At 41.2% G+C, this 18,980-nt stretch overlaps 1 long non-coding RNA gene across 1 annotated transcript; it reads left to right on the top strand.

The window, feature by feature from the left end:
* Window positions 1-9,133: 9,133 nt before the first annotated feature.
* Window positions 9,134-10,850, top strand: LOC136009400 (uncharacterized). The gene is made up of 2 exons (XR_010610542.1): window positions 9,134-9,229; window positions 9,987-10,850. It is a non-coding gene; the product is annotated as an uncharacterized LOC136009400 (long non-coding RNA).
* The last annotated feature ends 8,130 nt before the right edge of the window (window positions 10,851-18,980 follow it).

The following is an 18,980-nucleotide window of genomic DNA, read 5'->3' on the forward strand; positions in this document are numbered from 1 at the left end:
TCCTGTTTCCAACCAAAGTGTTCTCAATGCCTTACATGGAGTTCTCCTTGGTTTGCAATACCACAAAGACAAAACTAAGCCAGATGAGCTCCAACAGTACTAGAAAGAGAACTACTTTCTATTATTTACCATGCTTACCAACTCTATTTTCTACCATGGTTGTTTATGCTCTCTCTCTATAAAGCATGTACAGCAGACCCAAGCTCTTACTCTGTCCATTCGTATGGTGCACATCTACACATAATATTAGGCAGATGACTGAAAACACCTGCAACTGGGAAAAGCTTCAGTCTGGGAACAAAATACACATTTGATAGCAAAATACCTCTCTTACTTTTCAAGTTTAACTTACAGCCGCAGTGACTTTGAGAACCTGATATAAGGACTATTCAGCTCAACTTCAAAGTCCTTTTCAAATACATTATCTGTCAGCTCGCAGCATTCCACATGCCCACACCTCCTCATGAGCAAACTCTCTGGAAGGTTCTAACTTGCACAAATAGATCTCATTTTTCTTTTCTGCTGGGAGGTTAATCCGACGGCAACAAAATGCCAAGACTTCAAAGATCCTGCGGGGCATTTCTTTTCCTTTTAGACCCATGTTTGCACACAGCTCTATTTATTTTACAGAAATACCTTCCAAAAAGCAACCTGCTCACATTTTGTATTGAGACAACACAGTGACTGATCTGACTACAAAGGCTACAGGCTGTCTCCATCCTGCTACGCAGGATCATGCTTCCTGAGAGCACCACAGTCAGCTACAACTTGAGTCTGACATAAGAGGCCCTTGTTCCCCTTGTTCTGAAAAAGTAGACTTTCTCCTGATAAGATATAATCCCTACTAAGGGGAATAACTGAATCACGGTGTTTGCTAGTGTAGCTGACAGCTTAAAGCAATAGCAACATTTTGTACGTAAGAAAAACGAGGAGTAATTTGTCTTTGGTAGCAATCAGCCTGTATAAGATCACAGCAGATGACATATAAAAGAAGGTTTCTGTTGTTTCATAGCCTGTGCTGTTACACAGAAAGCACAATGCCATTTCAGTGACTAGTATGAGCTGCTCTACCTCGAATCGCTCCTGAAAGAGCATGCTGAGTATCTGGCTATATTTAAATACCTGGCACATTCACTGTGCACACTTTCATCCTCTTTGCCCTGGCAGTTGTGTTGGGTGCAGTCTTGCCATGGGAGACACATTGGCTTGCTGTGTCTCAATTACAACCATTGATTTTGGTTGGGGTTGGTAACGATGCACGAAATTGCTTGAATTCTAGAGGTTAGTGGGCATATAGCAGATCTATCTGTCTCTCTTTCAGGTTATTTGTAGATGATTTTTAAAGGCCTTCACCCTCCCTATAAGTTACTGAAGAAATGTCCTACTACTGAGGTGAGCACAGAGCTGCTGTTGAGCTTCCACGCAGAACAAGGCAAATCTGTATGCCCAACCTAAGTGGATCAGGGCTGGAAAACTTCATTTTCCTATTATTTACTCCCCAAGTTTCTCTTTTTACAGGTTCAGGGTTGCTGAGCTGAAATTAAGCACCTGACCCAGCATGCGGAAGGGGAGGGTGGGCAGAGGAGCAGGACTGCCTCCACCAGCAGCAATTAATGATGAGACTGGCTCAGCTGGTGCACGTGGTACAACATTCCCCTTACTATAGCAGGATACAGCTACAACTTCTGTCTGTCTAAACAGCCTATGGCTTATGGCATTATAGTGTTGCAGTTTCTCATGTTAGATCTTATTTTAATTATAAATGTTGTTATAATATCAAAGTGTCATCTTTATGTCATTCCAATTGTCATTTGTCTTAGTGATGGTGAGAGCAACATTCCCCAAGGATCACTCACAAGGGAGCATGCCGAGTACCTGGCTATGTTTGAAGAAGAGCATTTGTAACATAACCACTGATGCATAAAGTTTTCTAGCTCCTGGCTGTGGAAAGTCAGCTTGTTATTCGGAGAGCCTGTCTGTAAGGTAGCTTCCTTGCAAGGCTTGCTGGGTAGTTTTCCTTTTTAATTGCACATGATCAGCCAGAGTAAGAGAAGGTGGCAGTTCAACATGAACACTTTCCAGAAGTGCTTCTTACAAAATAAGCATCCCAGGATATTGTTCCACATACTTCACCGTTTCTCCTGCTTTTGGGTTATTTTCTTTGGTAGTGAGACATCCTCTCTTTTCAGTAATCATGACTAAATCAATTACATCCCTTCCTCATAGGGGCATCATTATTACCATTTCAAATATGGGAGAAAATGACACTGAGAGATTAGGGCCCCCATCCAGCAAAACACTTAAGCACTTGCATAACCTGAGGCACATAATAACCCCACTGTAGGACTGTTCACCGGTTCCAAGTTATGCAATCGTGGAAGATTTACTGAACTGGGGCCTCCTGGTGTGCCCGGGGGCTCCCTGAGATGCAGATCCCTCACCCTCAGCCACACATTGCAGCCACCAGCCTCTCCTTGCATTGCCTCGGAGCATCCGTGGGTTTCTGCCAGATCTAGAGCAAACTTCATCCCTGATTTAGGCCCTGTCAGCTCCTTTTTCAACAGGATATCAAGCTGAAGAGATGAAGAGCTTATCCTCAAATTGTTATTTAAATTCATGTAAAAAGTGGCTAAGACTATTTATTTCTCATTAACTCCAGAACAAATTTGCCCTCCTGCTTTAAGCTGCGAGCAGTATTAGCATAGTCCAAAACTCAATCTGTTTATTTCTTTCTCAGTTACCAAGTCCAGTAGGAGTAATTCAGCATCTTGGATTTATTGGATGATTTTGATGATGGTGCACTTTGCAGAGAAGAATGCGGCTCCCCCTCCTGCAGCCGATGAGCGTGCTCTGCAAGTGGGAGTAAGCACTCTTTTTTTTGTCAATGAAGAAAGCAGGAATAACAGTGAGTTTATGAAATTAGGGCACTGAACTGTTGAGAAACAGAGTATTTTTTCTGATCATAATCCCACTTTTAAGAACTTCTGCCAACCTTTCCACTGCTCTGGTGAAAGGGTGGATTTTGCTGACTTGAATTATTTGAAAGTAAATGATGATTCTGTTGTACACTGGCTGGCAGAGGAAACTGTTTATATAATTCTGGGCTTGCTAATAACCCTCTTCATAGCTAGAAATGGTGCCAGGGAAGCTGCTGGTTATGTAAAAATGCTTTTCCATTTCCTTGCCTTTATTGTTTTCTGTCACAGCTTGTTCTTTTTTAATTAGTACGTGAACTATTTTTAGTGTCTGTAGACAAAAAATGCATTGTTTGGGCTAAATGAGACCAGGTACCATGAAAAACTGTTCAGGGAAAAACATTCGGAGCCAGACCTTGTCTTCGGCTGCGTGCAGTGAAAGTTTGCATGCTTAGTCCAATTAGTTATAGCCTTGTCACTTCACGTAAGTGACTGTAATTGTGCCAGTCCACAGAGCAGACTTTGGCTCTCAGGCTGCAAAGAAGTACTCTGAACCGCATACAGCTAGCATCTGCAGCATCTAGAATATTCTGAATTATTTTGTCCATCCAAATTCCATGCATATCTTGCTATTTAAAAGCGGAACAGCAAACAAAGCTTTTCAGTCAGATGATGATGGGCTTAGGCAAATGTGATTTTTTATTAGGTGCCACTTTGCAACTCATCTGTTCAACTCTAAGAGATCTTAGAGTTCCTGCATTGTAGGCAGACTGTACGCTACCCTCAGTTCTACCCATGTCTGTACACGTGTGTGCACCATGAAGGTAAAGGTGCAGCAAGATTTTGTGAGCCCTAATTCAGCCTGAAGGAAAGAAATAGGAAAAGGTTTTCCATATGTAAGTCTTAGCTGAGAGGCAAGATGTGAACACCATGGGATTTGAGTATACTCTTCTACCTGCAAGTACCAGGGCTGGGCCTTGAAGGCGCTCAGGGGATGTGTAGGCATCTCTGCAGGGGATGGAAGCTCAGAAATATGCAATTAGTTCAGTTGTTACCACTTGTTCCTTCTTGTGTTCACAACTGTCCTAAAGCAGTATCCTTTGACTAAGCTGCTAGGGAACCACAGTACATACATGTGGTAGAAAATGAACCTGATTGTATAAAGTTGAGAAACCAAGTAGCCTTGTATCAAGTGGAAGATCTAGTTTAGAAAGATCCCTCCATTGCCCCCATGACCTTCAAGGCTTCACTCAGGAGGTTCTCTTCAGGAGCCCTCAGGACTGCATCACCCACCAGACATGACTTGCTTCTCCCTCCTGCCACTTTCCCCACTTTGCCGCTTCCTGCCACAGCATGGCCAGGCGCTGCCCAAGGACCCTTTGCACTCACTGTACTTGCAGCATGTGATGGGTTTGAGACATGTGGGCTGGTCTGGGAGAAATTCTCTGCAGGGACCCTGAATGACTTATTACCCAATATATCCTCATCTCCAGCTGCAGAGGCTTTCCTGGTGGAGGTACATGGCCTCTTCTTGAGGAGTGCATGTGAAGGGCCTGGGAGTGAATTGAAGTTTTCTTGACACTTACGCCACTGGGAGGACTATTATGTGCTTCCTTTTTGGGCTACCAGTAATGGATACTTCCTCATTTATAGAAACACTATCTAGAAGTGCAGGCAAGAGCAGTGACCACAGAATCAAAAGGCCCTCCTGCTGCAATATAAATATTCTTGAGTGCTTTGCAGTTCCACTTGTAAAACCTGTGTATTGTTTTAAAGATAAATAATATAAACTTTAAGGTCAATCCCCGGTCTCAGCTGGCATAACTGTGTGTGACTTACATGGAAATATGCTATTTTACATAGAGATCTGCTCCTCTGTGTTTTGCCTAATTCATGTACTCAGAAAGTTTTTGAGTGCTCTGCACTTCATAGAATGGCCCTGGGTTTCTTCCTGGTATTTTTTCTGATGCACTACCTGCATTTCTTCTCCTGTTTTCAAAAGGCATTTTCAAATAATATTAAAGAAGAGCCTTCTTTGCAGATGGTAGCTGAAAGCGAAGGACTGAGAGTGACATCTGAGGACATCTTTCTCTTAAATGCCTTGGTTTACTATCCAGCTTGAAGATGTGAGTATTTCAGCAGTATTTCTGTCTCTCTCTGGATTCCCATATTGGCTTAGTTACAAAGCAGAGGTCGCCAGAGCAGAGGATACCTACCCAGTTAGGCCCCTCTATCTGAAACATGTTTTTCAATTCCTTATGCAATTATCTGCACTTTAATTTCATTGTAGACCAGCACAGCATGTCTCGAAGTCTGATGTTGAAATTCTTTATATTAGTTTTGTGTTCAGCTACAGATAGAACACATCCGTCAAGAACAAAACTACCACACTTAGTGCATGCAGAAGCTTATATTCAGAAAGGAAAGTAGTAATTTTTTTTCGTGGGATCACACTCTGGTTTTATCGACAACTCACAAAACTCACAGAGTTAAATGAATATCAGTGCAGAACGGGCAACCGGAGATCTGACAGTGGGTTTAAATTAAATTGAAGAATTAAAATTTCTAGGGTTTTATGCATTCTAACTACAGTAGCTCCAACAAGAATATGGTGTAAAGACTCTTTGGTGTGGCTTTCAAAGATCTTGAACAACTTCACTAACCAGGCCATCCATTCATAACCATGCTTTCTGGCAGACATCAGTCTTGGAGACATCTTTTTGTCCATCCAAAGCAATCAAAAATACTGCAACCGCTCATATGGAGAAAAAATCTGAAACAATCCCTACACCCATTTTGAATGCCTTCAGATTTACAGCATTAGGAAAAGGTTTGACAGCACCAAGTATTTAATCTGCAGAGGGATTATAGTTATCATCACAACATGCACACATCATTAATGTTAATGACAACTGCACCTCCAAGACTCGCCCTAAAATGCTGGTTGTAAATAGCATCCCAGTAGGATAATTAAAAGTCTGGTAGGAATACAGCAAGTTCCAACAAACGTTTTATCCCAGGGTAAGTGATCAGAGAATTTGACATTAAAGAATAATTGGCAGTTTCCCTGGGATGGTTAGTGCATCCGCGTTACAGCTCATACACAAAGGCTTTTTCCGTGTAGGTATAATTCTGTTGGTATGTTTGGTTTTTTGTTTCTTAGACTACTTGTTTTTTCTTTCATTTCTGTAATTCTATTTGACCTGAAGGTCAGTGCTGGGTTAAGTTTGCAATCGGTATTGTATTGGGGTTGCCAATTCCCGTTTTCATTCCTCCCATGCTAACTACTGAGAAAAAAAACGATTAGCATCTCCCCTTCCCACTCCCACCCCCACCTCCACTCCCTGTATTTATTTCTGTTCAGGCTTAACAGAAATCCATATTCATCACTGGAGTGCAATTGATAAAAAAATACGTCTTCTGCCAAAATTAACTCTATCATCTAGAATCATGGGGGCACCAAGAGGTACAACAAAACTGATTCGTCTAATTTTCTGATTTTGCAAAGAGTGAAGATGAAGGTGAAGCTAGAAATGAAATAAAAATAATTATCTAATATCCCACGAGGACCAAACTACACTGTCAGAGGGAAATAACCTAGAGCCTCTAGACTCGTAATGTCCCATGGTTATCCAATTTTGAGAGGACAATGTTTGCTCAAGGGGCAAAGTAAGCCATGGGAATGGTTTTCCTAATCCGCAGAGGTTTTGAAGTTTCTAGGTAACATTATAGACCTTGACACATTCTCAGTTGATCTAGTATGTTCACACATCAAAGCTCATCACAGGCTTAGAGCTTTATCCAGTAACCTTTGAATCTCCATCAGTAAGTAGCAGAACTCTGACATCAAGAGTCTTCAGATTCGGTCTCCTCCATTTCCTTGTTGTGGCTGCAAAGTTAAAAATTGTCCCATTGTATTCCTCTGTTTGTATGTTTATATGTGTGCATGAGTCAAGTAATGTAAAATACTTCAAACAAAATGGACTTGATTATTTATGGGTAAAAGGAAAACAGTTTGGAATTGATACCACAGGCAACAGCTGATGGTATTGCAAACCATAAGGCTTTAAGCAGATTTTTCTACAGTTTTTCTGTAGGAAAAAGCGTTTTCTTACAATGGACATTTTTGGTCTGGCATTCATAAAAGAGCCTCTATCATCTTTTCTGCAAACACCTGAAGTAAAAGAAGAATGTTACTTTCTTGTGTTACTTGGTTTCTTGACCTTACAAATCAACTCACATCCTCTCTGGAACTGTCATGGTAAAATAAGGGAAGTGTTCACCACGAAGTGTACACGAAAAGCAGTTTAATTACTTTTATGACTCCACTGAAAGCAATGAGCTCTCTCAGTTAGAAATTAGATCCGAAAAAAATGACAAAAATAGGGTTCTACTTCTTTATACATCATCAGATTTAAACATATAAGATCAGTACTGCCCTGCACAGTTCAGTTAAAGCAGCAGGTCTAAAGCTGATCCCCTGAATGAGTAGCATATGTCCCGGCATTGCACACAGAGAAAATATGGCAGAAGGCACTCCCAACTTCTGGTTGTGCCCTAGGGCAACTATGTAGTACAGAAAGCATGTTTGTTAATATGATGGAATTATTATTGGCAGAAAAAAACAAGCAGACAACAAGGAGAGAGCCTCAGGCCTGTAACGCTGCTGCTGCAACACAGCGTCAGGAATCAATTTCTGCGACAACTGATGCCGTGTTGGAAGACTGACCACAAGCAAGCAACACAGCTCCCCAGAGCAATTTGGCAAGCCACATCACACTTTGGGTGGCTCACCAGCATCACTAATTCCCAGTAATCTCCCCCAGGCTATGGAAGAAACTGCAAATGGCCTTTTGTGATAGTCAACACAAGTTTACAAGGGGTTTTACAAAGGTTGAAACTGGCTATGCAAACTCTTTACATATCCCTCATCATAGTGTAAGCTACAGAAGTCCTTGAATACAATCTTGACCTCAAGATGAAGTGGCCTTAAACAGAATATCTTCTCCAAAAAAATAGAAGCAAAACCTACCAGTGTAACTTACATATCCAGACATCATCCTCCAGGCTGGCTCAGCACTAACATTCCCACTGCTATCACCCAGCAGGTGACCTAAATGATCTCACAGCTCTAGGAGCCATTTTCTCTGTGCCCTGATGACACCTGACCTAGCGCCTACCTAGCACACATGCTGCCCCTCTTCTTCGGCTCTAATGCTTGCTGTAACCCCCTCTTTTCCTGAACTGAATCACTGGGAAAGAACAGACACATTCTTCACAGTGAGAGTGGTCAAGCACTGGAAGTGGTTGTCCAAAGAGGCTGTGGCATCACCACCATCTTTGGAGATACCCAAAATTAGACTGGGCAAGACCTCAGGCAACCTGATGTAATTTTGAAGTTGGCCCTCTTTGGGCTAGATGTTCTGTGGCTGTCCTGTAAGACTAGTATTATTTTATCATTTTAGCTACAGCTTTCCTAATGCAATATGTCTGCACTTACAGGAATTGAGGATTACCCCTTTCACACTTTTTTCACAGCTTTACAAGCAGATCCTAGAGCTCTGAGACTGTGTAATTGACAATGTTAATGAGAAAGATGTGGTGGGCACACACAACTAGAGTACAGGCGATTGCACAGGCTTTTTTGATGGTAATTTGACCTTGCATTGATTAAGACACCACCGGTAGATAGCATATTGTGATGTGGAATACAACATGACACCAGCATTTCCATCATGTTTTAAAGATAACGAGTACACAGCATTATATGTTATTTATCATGGTGCCATATTTACCCTTAAACCTACACTGTTTTAATTTATCTCATCCTATGATGCCAACCTTATGAAGTTCAACCATGACAAGTGCAAGGTCCTACACCTGGGTCACAGCAATCCCAGGCACAGCTACAGGTTGGGCAGAGAAGAGATTCAGAGCAGCCCTGTGGAGAAGGACTTGGGGGTGTTGGTCTATGAGAAAATGAACATGAGCTGGCTTCAGTGTGCGCTCGCAGCCCAGAAAGCCAACCATATCCTGGGCTGCATCAAAAGGAGCATGACCAGCAGGTCAAAGGAGGTGATCCTGCCCCTCTGCTCTGCTCTCCTGAGACCTCACCTGGAGTATTGTGTGCAGTTCTGGTGTCCTCAACATAAAAAGGACATGGAACTGCTGGAACAAGTCCAGAGGAGGGCCATGAGGATGATCAGGGGACTGGAGCACCTCCCGTATGAAGACAGGCTGAGGAAGTTGGGGCTGTGCAGCCTGGAGAAGAGAAGTCTGCGTGGAGACCTCATAGCAGCCTTCCAGTATCTGAGGTGGGCCTATAAGGATGGTGGAGAGGGACTCTTCATTAGGGACTGTAGTGATTGAACAAGGGGTAACAGGTTAAAACTTAACCAGGGGAAGTTTAGATTGGATATAAGGAAGAAATTCTTTACTGTGAGGGTGGTGAGACACTGGAATCGGTTGCCCAAGGGAGGTTGTGAGTGCTCCATCCCTGGCAGTGTTCAAGGCCAGGTTGGATGAAGCCTTGGATGGGATGGTTTAGTGTGAGGTGTCCCTGGCCATGGCAGGGGGTTTGGAACTGGATGATCTTGAGGTCCTTTCCAACCCTGACTATTCTATGATTCTATGATTCTACTAGGTCTGTACCCCTTACCAATAAACTGACTTTCTTTTTACAGATTACAAAACTTTAGCCTGCTAAATTCAACTTCTATTAAATGTTTAATTTAGTTGGGTAAATTCATCTTCTGTTAAACATAAACAGAAAACCAGTTTTCAGTATAACTTTTGAATACTTCACAGCAAAGCCAGTAACAGACGCTCATATTGGTAAGGAGGCATTAAGAAAAAAATTGTCTCCATCAGCCAGCTTCTAAAGAGCTGCAGACTTACCATGTTTGAGAATATCCAAATTTCAATTTGGTTGCAGATTTCCTTCTCTTCCCTTGAACAACCCCTTAAATGAGCACACTATTGTAATGCCAGAGTCAGTGAGAGCGATTTTGTAATTTGACTTTGTTAGAACTTTGAGCAGACCTTTTATAAGATGCTTGTCTTTCATTTCAGGAATAAAAAAGGCTGACTGGGCAAGACTATTTCCTGCTGGTTTATCACTTTTTGCACCAGAAGTATGGTTTTGGCATTTTTCCTTTTAACTTCAATGGAAATTAAGAACAAGCTTGACTGAGGTGTTGCCAGCTCTCACAATTTCATCACAAGCCTCACTACTTATGTTTTTTCTTAAAGCCTCAAGATTCTGGCTGAGAGAAAGCTAAAACTTTTCTATTTCACAAGAATCTCCCCTCGCATTAAAAGTAAAGCTTCTGTCTTTTTTACTTGCAAAGTATGAAGAATGTGAGACAATTATTGTTTCAGAGCTGAGAAGTCCCAAGTCAGATATGAATAACTCACTCTTCTTTTTCTTCTTCATGACTTCTACTCCATTTCAATGCTATGGGGATTATATTCTTGTTTTCTTTAAATTTGCGGTTGGCAGCACTGCAAATGCAGCAGGGAAAAACATAAGCATCTTTTATCAGTTTTCAGTGTGACCTAACAAACTGAAAAAAGTAGGGCTGGGGTTTGCAGAGCTGACTCCAAGATTTGGACAGCTAATAAAAATGAAAGGAAGTGGTGCAGATGAATGAAATTGCTTTTGCGCCAAGGGAAGAATGATGTTTCAGTAATACCCAAGTTGTTGATATTTTTAGTTTATTTCAACTTGATATTTTTTAACCCTGGGTCATCCAGGTTGGCAATCTGTAAGTACAGCAAAGGAGTTTTTTCATACTACCAGCTTTCCAAAAAGTTAAACGAATCTGTTATTTCTATCAAAGATACCACATCTGATAGTAAAATTTCTGTATTTAGTAAATGATCTGGGAATATCATATGTAATGGTGTAGATAAATTAAAGAAATTCCTACCCTACCTGTGGAAAATATAGCCATTGAATTGTTAATATTGGGAAAAAATCCTCAGTATTTTATCATATTATGATGTTAGCAGATACAATATACTGTTCACAACCTCTTTAGCATCCAGTTTAAAACTGGATCATGCACAAAACAGGCAGGAGCGTGTGAAAAACTGGTATTTTGACCATTCTCCGCTGTTATTTCCCCCATCAATTTCACCTGTTTATAGATAGACCTGGCAAAGAGCAAAAGTTTCTGTATTTCTTGTCCTTCAGTATTTCCCAGAAGTTTTGCAGCACAGGACCAATTTCTTTATCCAGTAAATGGAGGAACTCTTGTTGGAGTAATTTACATGGTTGCAATGAGACATTCTTTGTCATTTAATTTATACTAAATGAACACAAAGAAAAGTTTATGGCACAGTTATGCAACCAAGCTAAAACTTACTAATCAAACACAAATATTTCTTTTTATATTTCTACAAAGTAAAAATTGCTACAAATGTAGAACATGCTTATGGTTCCATATTATTTATTTAATTTGGGGTCTGTAACTCAGTCATAAATACGAAACCTGACACACTATCAGCCCAAAAGCAAACTGGCTGATGAAACTGAAGACGTTCATTTAAACTAAAACCTGACAAATGTGATTCAGTTGGGATTTCAGTTTCTTAGCCTTTAAAAACCAAGAATTGAAAATGTGTGTCACTTAGGTCTGATTCTACCTGCTTTGCTGTGTCATGGTTTTTATCTATAGGAAAGTGATTTTTTCAGGTGAATTGAACGGTTTAGTTCTCTCAGACAGATAATGGCATAAGCTGGCCCTGAGAAAGGCAGTTCTGCCCCAGCATCTGCTTTTGCTTTTGACATTGTCTCCACCACTATTTCACCTCAAAATGTCTTGAAATAGCAGTATCAAGGTCTGATTCCACTGCCTGAATCACAGTGTGCACTGGTGATTGACCATGCTGAAAGGATCATTTCCAATTGAAAGTCAGAGATTATGGAAACTTAGGTCTATTAAGGACCTTTGTTAACTTTTTTTAAGGAATTTGTTAATCTTTAAATAAAACAGTGGGACTTCAAGTACATCATAAATGAAGTCTGGAGCAATAGGGGTGGAGGTAAGCAATGATAAGAAAGCTGGTTTTAGCCATTCTTCGTGTTCATCCCACTGGGGCCTTCTCCGGGCTCCAAGCTGGAGGGACTCTTAAGCAGCAAGGGTGGCCATGGAACCATGCTTGTGGAGGCGTTGCCACCCCAACCCCAGCCAGTCCACCCCAGGCTGGCAAAAGCCTCCTCCTCTGCCTTTCTCTCCTCTGCCTTTCCCTCCTCCAGCTGGTTTTGATCTCTGTCGAGGTCCATCAGTGCAGGGTGAGCATCGAGTACAACCTCCAGGGTTCTTGTGCTGGTTCTCTAGCCCAGCTGCATTTCTGTCCCTCCCTTGGTGATAGGAAATATCACATCCAGAAAGGAGTCATTTAGGACTACCTCCTCCCCCTGGGACGAATGACAAAGTTCGTGATACTCTTGCATTGAATTAAGGTGAAATTACGCCAACCAGTTTTATGATTTGTTAATACAAAATAAGATGCATGTGGCTAGATATAACTAAATAACGATTAACTGGATAAGTGAGCCCAGTGCCATGTGGTTTTACTTAGGTGTAGTCAATATTCAATAAAAAGGAGAAGAGAGAGAAAGGGAGAGAAAGAGACAACAAGTATCACCACCCATGGATCCAGCGAAGTCTTGTTGGTCCTCTTCATCCAGGGTACAGGCAGTGGTGATAGATCACCCTCTGACCTGAGCTCTGTGCTTTTATGATCACGTTCGGGGTGTTATCCATAATTTGCATTTGAAGCGAAGAGGGGCGTTACTATGATAATAATGGGCGTAGTTTAGTGAGCACTTGCGCAGTTCCAAAGCTGGGGTTCCCTGAGGGTCTTCTGGGTGGTCATTGCCCTCATATTGTGGTGTCTGCTATTCAATTTCATCTGCTGAGTTAAACATTTTTCACATTCGTGTGGAGGCTTATCAGCTTCAAACAAAAGGTCGGAACATTCCTAGCTATGCAGTATTGAGAGCTAACATCCTTGTTATTTGCTTCATTTAAGCTCAAGGCCTCCCATGGTCAAATGCAAATGGTACCTGAGACACGCTCAGTTTCCTGTCTCTGACTCTATGGAATGTAGGTGGTGTTTGAGACAAGCTCAACGTCCATGATCTCACAGGAAATGGTCCTCTACCTTGCCTTTTTCCTTCCTCTGCCCTCTTCCTTAGGCCGTACATGCTGCACAAGTGGGGAGGTACAGCAGAGCGTCTGGGAATTTTGTATGAGGAAGAGAGCTCTTGGGGAGATGGGCGATGAAGAAAGAAACCTTGTTCCTGTAGTTTCTCAGGAAATGTTTTCCCATTTTGCAGTACCTGAAACCTCCTCCTGCCCCTATCCCCACATTTGCTAGGTCCACCAGACCCAGAAATATTGCAGACCTGCTTCGGTGTCCCAACTCCACCTTCCTTTCATCTCACTAAACCTCCTCTCTTGCTTCCAAGCCAGGCTGTGTTTAACTCAAGGCAAGCATTAGGTCCGCAAATCAAAGAGCAGTGTCCTGCTGGGCCAGGCGCCTTTTTGGTGTTGCATGTGGACACAGCATGACAGAACATGTTCCCCTCCCTTTAGGTTCTTATAGCTTTCCTAAAGGGAATAAACCGAACTGAATTCCCTCCTACAGGAGGATCAGTCAGACCTGTATTTTTAAGCACCCTGGAGGATGCAAAACTGGAGCATTCATAGAACAAAATTTTGCTTGCTTTCTTAGGGGAACAGTATCTCCTGTTTCCACAGGCTGGGCATACCTCTGAGGTGACTGGGATTTGTGCCCTATCCTGCTGGGTGGGTGATACTATCCTATCCAGCACAGCCTGTACTTTATTTTTATTGAAGATCAGAACGGCATTCGTGTAAATAAAGTCTACCACGTTTAGCCTTCTTGGAACAGGTGCTCATGAACCGAGTAGAAGTTTTCATAACATTTACTTGGAATATTTATTTAAACTTTGGAGTCCTTCAGCACATACAGTTTTATTGTTAACATTTCCCAGACATTATCTACAGATCACCTACTCTAATTTTATCAGTTCGCACCATATGTGGTAAGATATTGGGGTTTTAGAGGCTCTTGCCCATTTTTACCTATTGTCCTCACTAGTAAAGTGAAGCCACTTTAGTTGTATGGTTGCCTCTACTGTAAGGTTTGTTTTTTTATTAATTGTTTTGTCCATACAAGGAAATGTCGAAGGCACTGACTCTGAGACAAAAAATAGAGGAAACGAAAATAGGTTGCCAAAGATGTGACCCGCTTTTTCCTTCACTTCATTTATATGGCAGTCCTCTTAAATATATGAGAAGAGCTATGCAGCAATTTTGATTAAGCTCTATAAACCAGATTCAGAAGGCTGTGGAGTTAACTCTAGACTTCTATTAGTATAAAGGAATTTGAAGCTGAGAGTTCATGTTGTATTTAACATATGTCCTTCATATGAAATAAAAAATCCAACATGATCTCTTCTCACAAAGAAGTGGAATTCAAGTATGCTGCAAATGAGATTCCAGACCGCCTCTTGAAATGTTTCCTTGTGCTAATAATGTCACTTTTTCTCTGCTGGACAGCAATTAACATCTTTTCTTCAACCTTATTCTGGCACATTTTTTAGTGCCAAAGTGTCCTGGATCCAGTTGACATGCACAAATGCTCTTAGCCCAGAGGCAAATATTTCCAGCAACAGTGAAAGGTTCCTGTAAGGATTAGAAATGGCCAAAACATTCTTACTGAGTTTTATTCTAACAGCACAGCAGACCTTCAGAAAGGAGTGCTCAGTCCAGCTAAGAATGGACTTAGCAATAGCCCGCTTTCTTCCCAGCAGGTTTCTGGCAAGTTTTTCACAGCCCTGCTCCTTCCCAGAGCCGCACAGGGGACCAATGTCTTCTTTCTCCTCAAAATATGTCCATTTCCGTATGGCTCTGCCAGCAGCAAAAGGCTCCCCCTAATATCTGGAAAATCAGTTTGGGAAGTTTACTAGAAAACTGGCAGAACAAAAACTTCTTAACTTAACTTTTGAAAGCAACATGGAATCACAGAGGCCTTTCCAGCTGTAGTTCTGGACCAACTTTTATGAGGGAGTCTTGCAGGACTTTGGCCAGGCTGAAGCTGACATAATCTGAAGACAATGCCCAAAGACATTAGTAAAGAATTTCTTTGTCATAAATTCTTGAATATCTTGCATTGAGACTGCATTTAATTTTAATTACCTTTTTTCACATTGAAGAATAGGAACATATTTGTGCCAGTTTTGATTTGGAAATAAAAAGTGGGCAGAAGTCTCACTAATGTTTCAGACAGAGGTGTTAAAGTTTGAAATGTGTCCAGCATTATGCAGTTACACAAATGACTGAGAAGAAACTTCTGACAACTTCAAGGTATATTTTGGGAAGACGCTGGCACAGTTTGCCCAGAGAAGCTGTGGCTGCCACATCCCTGGCAGTGTTCAAGGGCAGTCTGTATGGGGTTTTGAGAAACTTAGTCTAGTGGGAGGTGTCCTTACCCATGGCAGGAGGTTGGAACTGGAAGAGCTTTAAAGTTCCTCCCAACCCAAACCATTCTGTGATGCTAGGAGAACTTCGGAGAAATGTTCATGTAGCCCCTGTAAGAGGGGGTATTTTTTGCCAGTCTTTGCAAGGAAGCAACACTTACACACCAAGCCTCTTTTGTCTCTCTTCTTTGTAGCAAAAAAGGGGGAATGGGTTCAAATTTACACAGGGGAAGTTTAGGTTACATATAAGGAGGAAGCTCTTTACTGTGAGGGTGGTGAGGCACTGGAATGGGCTGCCCAGAGAGGTTGTGAATGCTCCATCCCTGAAGATGTTCAAGGCCAGGCTGGATGAAGCCCTGGATGGGGTGGTTTAGTGTGAGGTGTCCCTGCCCATGGCAGGGGGTTTGGAACTAGATGATCTTAAGGTCCTTTCCAACCCTGACTATTCTATGATTCTATGATTCTTGGTTTTTGTTTGGTTTGGGTTTTTTTTTTTTTTGGGGGGGGTTGCCATTATTTTGACAAAGTGGTGGAGATTTTATACATATTTTTTAAAAGATAATACAGGTCTCAAGTATGTTTGACAGAGAGAGAGGAAAACCTTCAACACATTTATTACCTGTGTTAGGAAAATCATGTGTATAGAAAGACCAGAGTAGCTCCCTTGTAAAGAAAAGGCAATTCTATGATACAGCATCCATTTGACCAATGCACCTTGCTACTTTTTGTTCAAATCGAGCAGAAAGCAGATAGCAAAGGAGATGATTAAACTGCAGTGAGGAGATTGAGTTAATGAAGGCATGTAACACAAATCCATAGGAAACTAGGCTTCATTTTTTCAGCTACTCATGAAATAGTTTTTGTTTGTAATTTACTAAGGTAGTTAATTGCACAGATAAGTTTAATTATTTCTTCTTATTTACTTGTTGAAGTGTTTTGAGTGATTCATTCAGTGCTAATAAAAGTACTTCAATACAACATTAACTGCCAGAATCCTTATCTGAAAAGGACCTCCCAGTTGTCTTCAGGTAGGATATGGGTCAGCAAATTAAAGGGTTTGTTATCATCCAATTAAAAGGTACTTGAAAGTTACCCTGAAATACAAAGTTTATTTAACAGCCAGGAAGAGCAGACAACTAGCTCTTGGGTCAAAAAGAGAATTACTGAGAGACTGCTGAGACAAAGCAGTCTATATTGAGAAGAGGAAAAAAAAACGAAACCAAAACAATTTGATACAAAAGGTATTGAAATACGTCTGTATTTTTAGTTATGTTTTTATTGCTCAAATAAACCTTTTGAATGCATTCAAGCAAACGTATTTTTATGTCTTGTATTCAAAATTGCTTATAATTAAGCAAAACTATTGACTTTGGGTATAGTAAGAGTTGGTCTACTTCACCAATGGACTTACACATCTGTGAATGAAAAACTGCAAACAATGAAAGATCAGAGCTGCAGGAAAAAGTAGGAGGCCACAGTGGTGTGTTGAGAGGAGGTTAAATGTTGCTGAACTGGGGTGCCTTCATTCCATTGTATCTCATTTGTATTAAACAGGAGTCCCTTGCTGTCCAAACATACAGCCATTTGGTTCACATTACACGAAGAACACAGATGAAGGATGGAAAGGAAAAGTTATTTGACAAAGTCACATAAGCTGAACAAGCTATGAGAATAGCATTCTTTGTAAAAAAGAAGTTGCCTTAAAAAGGATTTGGTTCATACCAGGAGGGATAATATAAGCCTCTAATATCTCAAAGTTTGTTCATGTAGTAAATGATGGTCATCATTCAACTGTTTTCTCAACCTTGCAAAAATGCAATAGAAAGAATATTTGCACAGTCATTTGAGGACAGGCACGGGCTCACACTGCTTAATGACCAAGAACTCCATGGCTGTGCTAAACGCATTCCTAAGCCAACACTAGAATACCTGTCTGTTAGCTGGGGTTCAGTGACTGGTGAGAGGGCAGGGAGAAAGAGCTCATATTTATTTGCAAAACACTGGTAGCTACAGGTAGCTATTGCCACAGTAAGAGTCATAAACCAAGGTTTGGCATCCTTCCTCCAGGATGCCATCATTCTTCCATGAATATAACCTATGTTTAATAATTTTCCAGTCAGATCACACCATGCAAATGTGTCAAACATTGCCCATTGTCTTTTGGTGAAATGATTGTGGTTAGCATTTAACAAACATAAACACTCACATCAGGCTTTAATTTTTGCGGTTCCACAGGCAAAAATTCTGGAAGTAATTGGAATGAGAGGAGTTCGACCATGAAGAAGACATTCATGCACAATGCCAAGTTACACAATTTGTAGCTTTGGATATTACTCTACAGGTGGTTGACAATTCTTTGTACATTTTCATCAAGTCTTTTTTCAAGTTACTTTGTTTGTGGTTTGGGTAGATACTGACAGTGGTTCCCCAGTTCCCCTGAGGATCTGTATCCCAGCGCGGTGGAGCTACAGAGGATTACTTTCGAAAAGATTGTGTATCATTTTTATAAGAGTAGACCTTTTCATAAGAAAATACAGTCCAGTCAAAGCATTCTTCTGGCTGAATAATTCAGACTGAAAAACTTAGGGAAACACGTCCTTTTTCTGCAAAGTATTTCTGGTAAGCAGGCTGTATTCTCAGGAAGTATGAATCAACATGGTCCTGCAGAAGACTGTAAGGTAATATACCGGCTGAGAACCTGGCCTGTAGTATTTAAGCGCTGTTCATGGGGTATAGAAAAAGTCTTGGAATGTATCTCTGCCACTTATTAAACAGTGCAGAAGCAGTAAACATAAAAGTACAGATACCATGAGATCATCACAGCCCTTGAGCACTGGGAGGCATGAATTTCAGCCAAAGGGCTCTGGTCCTTCAGTGATTACCATAAGATAATGGAGCTCCCTCAGCCTTTCTTTTACAGAGGCAGTATTTGCACTTTCATGGTGAAAAATAAATAATGGATTTGGCAATTTAGAGTGGTTAACGCTTTATTTGGACTCAGCATTTCATACAGTGAGCCCAATAGCCATCCAAGATACCATTCAAGAGCCTAATATCCATTCCAGTCCATCAGAGTGCTCCCTTTGTTCAGACATAGTCTATGTTTAGGAAGACATGTGATGCGTTTGAGAGCTAGACCTTTGTGGCAGGCACTACATGGATATACTCATCCATCACACTGTGGAGTTACCTGGCAAGTAGGGTTGAGAAATTTAGGCAGGTCCTCACTGGAACATCAGCAAAGGAACTCTATTGCGTGACTAAGCTCTTCTGCTTCTGTAAAAATCAGAGACAGACAGTATGAAATACTAACCCTCCCAACCACTTTAAGGTTTGAGAATTTGCTTAGCTTGAGCCAAATCAAAAATCCAGTGTGGCTACATTGCTGCAGTGACTTGATTTTTTTATTAAACTGATTTTCATCCAAGACACTCCTTGGAAATTTGACTTCCAGAGAAGTAGAAAACAAGGATGTTCATGATAAAACACCTGCTTGTTGTTAATTTAGTAAGGACCTTTGGATCACAGCCTGGTATGATTCTTTCTGG

This window comes from Lathamus discolor, chromosome 2 (assembly GCF_037157495.1).
Source record: "Lathamus discolor isolate bLatDis1 chromosome 2, bLatDis1.hap1, whole genome shotgun sequence".
Taxonomy (NCBI): domain Eukaryota; kingdom Metazoa; phylum Chordata; class Aves; order Psittaciformes; family Psittacidae; genus Lathamus; species Lathamus discolor.